This window comes from Pimephales promelas, chromosome 9, assembly GCF_988280905.1.
Source record: "Pimephales promelas chromosome 9, fPimPro1.hap1.1, whole genome shotgun sequence".
Lineage (NCBI taxonomy): Eukaryota > Metazoa > Chordata > Actinopteri > Cypriniformes > Leuciscidae > Pimephales > Pimephales promelas.
In genome coordinates, this window is record NC_142777.1 from 4,405,473 (window position 1) to 4,414,655 (window position 9,183).

Sequence of the window (9,183 nt, forward strand, 5' to 3'; positions counted from 1 at the left end):
ACACAAATAAATTATAAGGATATTATAATGGTTATCTGCACTATTTGACAAAAGAAAAAAAAAGAAAGAAAGACAGAAAGTCATTGCAACTCAGTTTTGTCATAAATAGTGGCCAAATATCCAAGCTGGAATCTTAAATCTTTCTAATATGATAGTCAGTTTTTAGATCAAGTAAAATGATTTAACGAGTTAATTTTAACGCTGGAGCTGTCCGCGATCTTAGGTAATGTCGTCAGACACTTAGAATAGCATGTCAGTGGCAAAACAAGCAGGTTTTGTGGATGTAAAAGAACGCAATTACCCATATAACGTACGATTTGCCTAGGCCTAACGTTAATTCTTTCGCATCTACACACTGAAGCGGTCTAAGCCTGGCCAATTTAAAAGATTGTTGTTCCCATCAGTCACAAAACACAAATACATATTTTTTTAAAGAAGAAAATTAGGCCCAGGTTGGGGGAAAAAAACGATTGATGTTACCCTAATTTATTCATGGCTGCTCTAAAAATCCACGTGCTTGCACTAACATTACATTATTTTATTGCTGGATTATAACGCTGGCTTTAAATTACACTAGAACAAACCATTCTATGGCCACTTGCAAAGTTTCAATTAATGTTAGACTACACGTAAAGCAACATAAAGCAATCCCAGCGTTGCCACATGGTAATTAACAGAAAATCCACGTACGACAAAGCAATCTTCAAATTACATTTAAAGCCTAATTTTTGTACAACAATTGGAACACTGTAAAGAATGTACAAACCCAAGTAACCTTAATTGTTAGCCTACTTTTCTAACTTTATTCTTACCTTGAGTTCAGTCTCCACGTGTAGGCTTCCTCTTCGTTTGAAATGCAAGGGGTTTCCAGACCAAAAAACAGGAAGGGGAGTAATTTTTTGCACTGAGTAAATTAAACAAGGTATTGTTTGTTGAGTGCATGTGCCTCAAAAGATTGGTTGAGATTACTTAGATTCATTTTGTAAGGTAAAAATATGCACATTGTCTTGTGTTTTGAACAAATGAAGATAAATTCAAAACCAGATATATTATGTAAAGATATAAACGTAACATTTTATTGTTAATATTACACATTTTAACTACGTAACATTTACATGCACTCAGAATCATTTTTTTCAGTGTAGATTTACGTATATATCGGAGTCACTGCACTAGCTATGATATGGAGAAGAAGTTTCTGGGTGTTTCTCCCTCATTTCTGCTTCAAGCTCTTGATGAATTGTGGCATTTCTTTGTTGTTTAGAATCCAGTATTCCCATATTAGTTTTGTCTTTTATGAGTTTAATGAAGAACTCTCGTCTCGTCTAACACACCGCCCCATCTACGTCAGGTGACCTGTAGATGCACAAAAATTCAAACAGTTCATTCTCTCATTGCAGATTTGAGAAATATTCCTTTTTCGAATCTGTGTAAAACACCACCTCATGCGAACATAAAACCGATTTAGCGATAAATAGGAGTTTTTGCAATGATGGCGTTTCCATTGGGCGTTTTTTTTCAAGTCCCAATTTCAATTTGCGCAGTAATGGAAGCGCGGCAAATGACATCACTCAACAACAATGCATGACCCTAATTTAAAGGGTTACTCCACTTTTTTTGGAAATAGGCTCATTTTACCACTCCCCCAGAGTTAAACAGTTGGGGATTACCGTTTTCTAATATATTGAGCCGATTTTTTTATATTTAGAAGAGTATCAGTAACCAGACAGTTTCTGGTCTCATTGACTTCCATAGTATATATTTTTTCCTACTATGGAAGTCAATGAGACCAGAAACGGTCTGGTTACTGATACTCTTCTAAATATCAGAAAATCGGCTGAATGGATTCGAAAACGGTAAAACTCAACTGTTTAAGCTGTAAAATGAGCCTATTTCCAAAAAAAGTGGAGTATCCCTTTAAAAGTATCAATAGACCTTATTCACAGCAGCGCCATCTTTAATATTTAATGGGAATGAAACCGAAGCTGTGAGGGCTTATACATTTTATAGACACAGTCAACTTCGCGAATACAGGAAGAAGCCATCTTTGAAAAATAGTTTCTACCAGTCGATCTACGAACGCCGATCCAAGTGCGCTGAACTGTGCAGAATCTCATATGGTCCGTTGTTTCCGGAAGAATTACAAACTATTTACATTCGGCAATCATGAAAACAAATCTCAGAGAACGGTTGACTAGGTAACAATGTGTAATTAGACCAAAGGTTCATTTTGCGCCGGAGTTCTCCTTTAACAAATGAGTATCGACATGAATTCTGGTCCATTTTAGACGTTTATTGTAGCCAAAAACTCACTCACAAGAGATGATTATCATGTAAAACCACTAACCGATCGAGTTGTTTATTGTCATGTCTTTGCAGTGCAGATGATAAAGTATAGCATTGTGAAGTCTATGTTTTGGGAACAGTGGGATCGTGGGGTGGATGGGAAGTCACTTTCACATTATGGGGAGATCACCTGTCAGAGGAAAAGGTTCTTGATTGTCAGCTATGGTTCAATGAAGATCCATTAAAGCTACACTGTGTAACTCTTTTAGTTTATTCTTAGCTAAAAACACTTAGTTCTTTCAAAAATATATGTGCTCATTAATATATATTAATTGAATAATATATGTTAATTGAAGCGTTGCCTTTCGCGTTTACGTTTGAGTTAACACTCATGGACGAGGTCGAACTGGAAGCCATGTTAATCTTGGACTACATTGGCCACCGTAGGAGTTCAAACGAAATCGTAATTGAGAGGAACAGAAAGTAATATTCACTGGATGGTCATATATATTTTCACCGCTAGAAATCACACAGTGTAGCTTTAACATCCATGTGACCATGTCTATTCCACAAAAGGTTATTTTTCGTGGAAAAAATGTTCTTTAGATTTTTAAAACTTCACACTAACAACAACAAATAATCGATTGACTGAAAATCAGAGGTATATTTTTACAGACTGCGATAGAAAGAGGAGCAAATGGATCGCTGCAATTTACAGAAACAACTGGACTTGTTCATTTTGTGTCAATATGCTGAATTTAGCTGTAAAACCAGACCCATATATTTTGTATTGTTATATATTAACAACTCATCAATTCAATATTTATCATTGCATATTCTACATTATTGGATGTTTTTTTTAATAAACACTGACCAAAAAAAATATAAAGTTTTAGGGCTGGATATAAGTGATCACCCGGATTTAGACCTATATTGTATTTATATAAAGCGTTCACAGGCAAATTTGCTTTATGTTTAGGTCTATATTGCTTTTATTTCCCCGGTGTGGAAATCAGACAAACATAAATGCCACTCAACACGATTCCTGGCCGCATGTCAATATCCACGGATCACTGGATCTTTAGTAAGTTGTAAGGAACACTACAGTATATTGAGTCCAACGTTTAGTTTAAATTGATAAAATTGTTCGTTATAGTCGCATTTTCGCAGTTTCCCCTATTAAATCCAGTCACGCAGCAGATATTTTGCCACTCAGTCAGGCTGAGGGAGGTTGATCCGGCGGGAAAGTGACGTCAATGCATTCCCTCTATAGACTGGTATGAATGGCCTTCGGTGATGCTGGGGTTTCTCATGTTGGCCCTCTGGTGGTAGATGTCTTGCTGTAATGGTGATAGTCTGCAGTTTTTAGTGCTTTATGAGCCTGGGCAGAGCTGTTGCCATAACATACTGTGATATAGACAAGGATCTCTGTATGTTCAACTAATGAGACTATCCTTCCCTTCAGAACAGAAGTAGTAAGTATTGATTAGTTGACAGAAAACAATATACTGTTGACTTTGAAGATAGACAAACAAAACTCATGAATATATTTATCGAATCCAGCAACTCGTTCTTCCTCAGAAGTGCTCATCGTAGCAGATAAAAACCTGTGCGGTCTGACTCTTGAATATCATGTAAAGCAGAGGATGCAGTTTTGTGAAAGCCTTTTCCATTTTGTGTGCAGCATACATAGTTCACCCCAAAATCATCATCAAATCTGTCATTGTGGACCTTGGCAGTCAGAATGGTTGACATCTCCACTGACAATACCTTTTTTGTTCCATGGCTAGTCGCGAAAGATGTCCAAGATCTGTGGCTTTCATATTTTGAAAAGCAAAACTGGCTTATTCATGATCCAATTCATATTCATGCTCCAATTTCACCATCTGTGTTCCTGTTACAGTAGTGCAGTTATTGACGGGATGTGTAGCTCAAGGCCACATGAAGATACCGTAATATAGCAGAACTGAATCTTTGGTGAACAGGAATATTTTTCGCACTTCTCTAGTGCAAGTTAAGCCTCTGGGATTGGGATATTTAAGCACCTCACAATTCGATCCGATTCTGGGAGTCACGATCCGATTGCAAAACATTATGTTTTTCCCCCTTATTAACTAATTTATTGATTTTGAATCTTATACACTCTAAAAATGACTGGGTTGTTTTAACCCAACTTTGGGTCAAATATGGACAAACCCAAAGGTGGGGTTAAAAATGTAATTAAAAATCTTGACCCAATGGCTGGGTTTGTCCATATTTGACCCAAAGTTGGGTTAAAACAACCCAGCAATTTTTAGAGTTTATTTAATTGAATTCTTACGTAATTTTAAGTACATTTTAAAAGTCAAAATTAAATTGATTAGAATCTTCAACTGACTAAATATACCTTTAAAACATACCAGCAAATAGTGAAAAATAAACAGGAGCAAAGAAACAATAAACAAAGAGCGCTTTCAGCATCTGAACGTTTTCCAGTCAAGAGCGGCGAGTGATTTTCTCTTTCTCAGCTTTATTGCTGTTTTATTAACTGATGACATTCACATTAATGCGCATATCTAATTTGACAGATCAGATGGTTGTCCTGTTTAATACCGTAAGACATAATTGACCGTGTTTGCATTAATTTCTTGTCATAAAAGCATTGTGAGATGTAAGTGCGTTTAACCTCTTTGACGGAGACACACACGCTCTTCGCAAAGCACATGTGAGCATTTGAAAGCTGCTGTCGGTCAGCAGATTCCCTGAAGCACTTGGAAGGTAAAACACTGAAAGTGAAAAGGCCGCACTTTGTAAATGTAACATCAAGCAAAGTGCACGATTCTCACCGCGCGTATCCTGTGCAATGCAGCCTGTGATTGCCCTTGTAATTTGCTTCAACCTTTCTGAACTGTATGGAAGATTATTTTATGGTGTGTGTGTGTTTGTGTGGAATTGAAAGCAAGCAGAATACGACTGTTTCTAGAGCATCTGCGGTTAAAAACTAAACTAAGAATCGATTCAGAATCATCAAAGAGAGAATCGTGATGCATCTGATGCTGCAACAAGGCAGGTATGAGGACACTGGCAATTTCCAAAAGCCCGTATGCTTTCCTGTACTTCCCCATGGATTCATGACATCCAGTCAGTTGTCTGATACTGATAGAACATATTATCCTAGAAGAGTCTAATAACATTTCACTCATCTGTTTCACAGCGGTCAGAGATTTCAGATTTCTGTTTCATACGTGGTGGCTAATTGTAAAGTCTATGATATTCCGTAGCAAATTGAAAATGAGTCCCGCCCGGCGCCCGATGTCAGAAGCAATTAGTTGGCATACAAGAACTCCCTATAATGCTGCGGTATGACGTATAGATCTGTTGAACAGCTGAGGCTTCTGTTCTGGACAAGCATGCAAGTCTAGACTCAATCCTAGCAGAAACACCTTGCGGAAGGCAGACGCAAAATGTGTGGGGAAGCTATTTCTAGCTATTATTCTAGTGAATGAGAAACAGCCGCAGTGTTAACCGCCCTAGAGCCATTGACGCTAAAGAGCTAGAACTAGTGAATTCATTTTACAGGTTTCATAGAAAGAGAATGATGCGAGTCAAATCAGTGGCTGTATGAGTACTATAATGGTTGCGGTACAACGTAGCTCAATAGGAGAGGCAATGCAAACACAAAGACTTTAGAAAAAACATAATAATTGTGGAAAGCAGGGTGGGGCCGAGAGCTGTGGGAACACAGCGAGGCCGGTGGCGCGAGTGTTAATGATCGTCACCTGTGCGTCACACCGGTCTCGAGTACCACAGAGGAACTCCGGAAGGATAAAACAAGGAGTGACGATAGTGAAGAGAGAGGACCAGTCCTGCGATAATTTATGTTGTTTTTTTTTTTTTAGTTTATGCGGCAGTCGTCCATGAGGGGTTGCCGCTGTATTTTTAACTTTATGTTTAAAGGGATAGTTCACTTTGAAATTATTTTTTGGTATGTTTTAGCTTACCTCAAGGGCATCCAAGATGTAGGTGTCTTTGTTTCCACAGTATTTTCAATTTTGACATTTTTCAGTCAAACCGTTGTTGTCTATCAGTCATACACTGGAGGCTAAGGGGGTCCACCAAAAAGCATGCACAGAGAAGTCCAAATTAAACATGATTTAATGACTCGTAAATGTAAGTACACATTGATGGCCTAAGACACGAAACGAGCGGTGTGTGTGAGAAAACGAACAGTATTTCTATAGTTTTTACCTCGTGTAATCACAGTGACGTCCAAGTGATCTGAATCAGTGCAATGTCCAACTGAACCGAACTGAATCAGTTCAATGTTACGCCGAAAGTGATCGCTTGCGTGTGACGTCACTCAATATTTACACGGAGATTTCGGAAGATTTACCTTTTACTAAACATATTTAGATGGAAATCGTCTTCCATTGCGGTTTCCAGTATATCTAAATATGTTTAGTGAAAGGTAAAACTTCCGAAATCTCTGTATAAACAAAGAGTGACGTAGGCGCGCAAGTGATCACTTCCGGCACATGCGCAGACCGAAGCGCCCGTGCCGTCAGATCATTTTGTCATGGCTATGATTACAAGAGGTAAAACGATATAAATACTGTTCGTTTTCTCACACAAACAGCTGGTTTCGTGTGTCTTAGGCCATCAATGTGTACTTACATTTGCGAGTCATTAAATCATGTTTAATTTGGACTTCTCTGTGCATGCTCTTTGGTGGACCCCCTTAGCCTCCAGTGTATGACTGATAGACAACAACGGTTTGACTGAAAAATGTCAAAATTGAAAATACTGTGGAAACAAAGACACCTACATCTTGGATGCCCTTGAGGTAAGCTAAAACATATCAAAAATTAATTTCAAAGTGAACTATTCCTTTAACATTCACCGTTTCCCGCCTCCTCTTTTCCTTGTCTAAAAACCATTGTTCATTTCAATCATTTCAAGTTTAGGCCTACAGTATATGCTTCGGTTTGTTTTCTTATTAAGTTTGAAAACCCAAATTTGAAAACACAAGGCCAAAATCAAGCTGCATTTCCACCGTCAGCCCCGCAAGCCCCTGGGTTTTTATATGCTTATGCTAGCATAAGTGTACAGTTGAACTCATAACCTTTCAAACCGCACTCCATTTAATAGCATGCGTGAATGCTGGCCAGGGGCGGCAGGCCAATAGAGGGCACTAGGGCGCCGCCCTCCCTCGATGAGCCAGACCACAGTTTATGAGCCAAATGCAATAAATAAGTAAATACATAAATCATGTATACAAATTGCCAATATTAGTGTGTTTGAGATGTTAAATACACCCAGTATATGTGAAAAATAAAATAGAAATTCAAAATGTCTGGTTTTTCTACACTTCCCCTTCCTGTAGTGCACGCATAGAGAGCACGTGATCAGCTCTGGGGCGCTGGAGAAATCGCCCCAGGAAGGCGGGTCTCTGGAGCAGCTTAGCCAATCGCTGATTTAAGATATAAATGATTGACATAAACTGTAGCCAATCAGCGAGCTCAAATCTAGTCAGCTATGGCCGATTCTTGGATCGCCCCAAGCAAGCGCGCGGCCGCTCCCGCGCCCATGCGCACCACTACTAAAGTCAGGACGAGTCTTATTTACTGTACATGTGGAATATTTGCTTGAAAAATCACTCAAAATTGTTTTGAGTAATACTTTTTTTAATTTAATCAGCTAATTAAGCAATCAAGTATATTGTTTGAGTTCAATTTCAAACGGAAAGTTTATGCAATATGTTTGTTTTTGTGCAAGAATGCCTCAAACTTTTAATATTGCCATTAAATAATTACTTTTTCTCAGAGCACTGGTATCCTTAAATTGTATTTGGGTGGTTATTAAAATTAATTATAATAATAATTGTTAATTATATAGCCTTTCCAACACCCCAGGTTGCTTTACAATAGGTTAAGAAATTCAAAAAAATAAACCTCAACATGCATCATGACAGAAAGTAAAATTCAGAGGTTACTTACAATAATCTCTTACAATATCCTTAACAAGGCATGGAACCTTTAAAGATTGTGAGCTGAAGAGTAATATTCAGATTATTTAAGTGTTTTTAAGGGGTTTTTGATAGAGAGAATGCTTGACGGATGTCTTGAGGAAGAGCATGCCACAATGCTAAAAGACCTGAGTCCCATGGTTACCAGACTTTTGAAAATGCCAAATATGACACAGCCCCACCTAAGATATTTTTCACCATCCGCCACTGATGCTGGCAGTTGAAACTTGCACTCTAGAAAGTTAAATCAGTGTCTGTGCTATTTTTCTCCAGAGGTTATTACCAATAAAAATGTATTTTACTCTTTTAAGCTAAAGTTGCGGCTCTCACAACCCCATCACACAAATGCTTGTCAATGTGGGCTTCTATTGATGTTGCAGTCTCTTTATTTTCCGCTTTTGACTGTGCAACTACGGGCAGTGTTGCCACCTTGTGGAACAGCCGATCGACCTGCGCAAACAAAGTAATTCATATTGGTAACAAAATAAAAAAGCGTGTGGCATGCGTACGGTACACGTATACTATTCTGGTGACGGAATTTGCAACATGCACTGTAAGAGGCTTTAAAGGGTTTTGTTACACACACACACACACACAAAATCATAAATTACTCACCATGGTGTTGTTCCAATGTTGTTTCCCCTTCTTTAATTTATGGACCCAGAACGATCCCATTTGACTCATGTCATGTATTTCAAGTGTTCTGGGAGTATACGATATGATATGAAATTTAATGTATTATTTAACAAATAATTATAAATTCTCTGCACTGCTACGCGACGTGTGTATTCGTATGACTCTCTTAGCACAGCAGATCTCTTAAATTCGGTTAAATTGTACCATCCCAGTTGAGGTTCCAAGCGCTCCATATCGATGCAAAAATGTGACGTGTC

General features: G+C 38.2%; 1 protein-coding gene across 1 annotated transcript in view; it reads left to right on the forward strand.

Moving 5' to 3' along the window:
- nexmifb (neurite extension and migration factor b) overlaps positions 1-9,183 on the forward strand; it is a 102,002-nt gene that overhangs the window by 85,712 nt on the left and 7,107 nt on the right. The window lies entirely within an intron of this gene.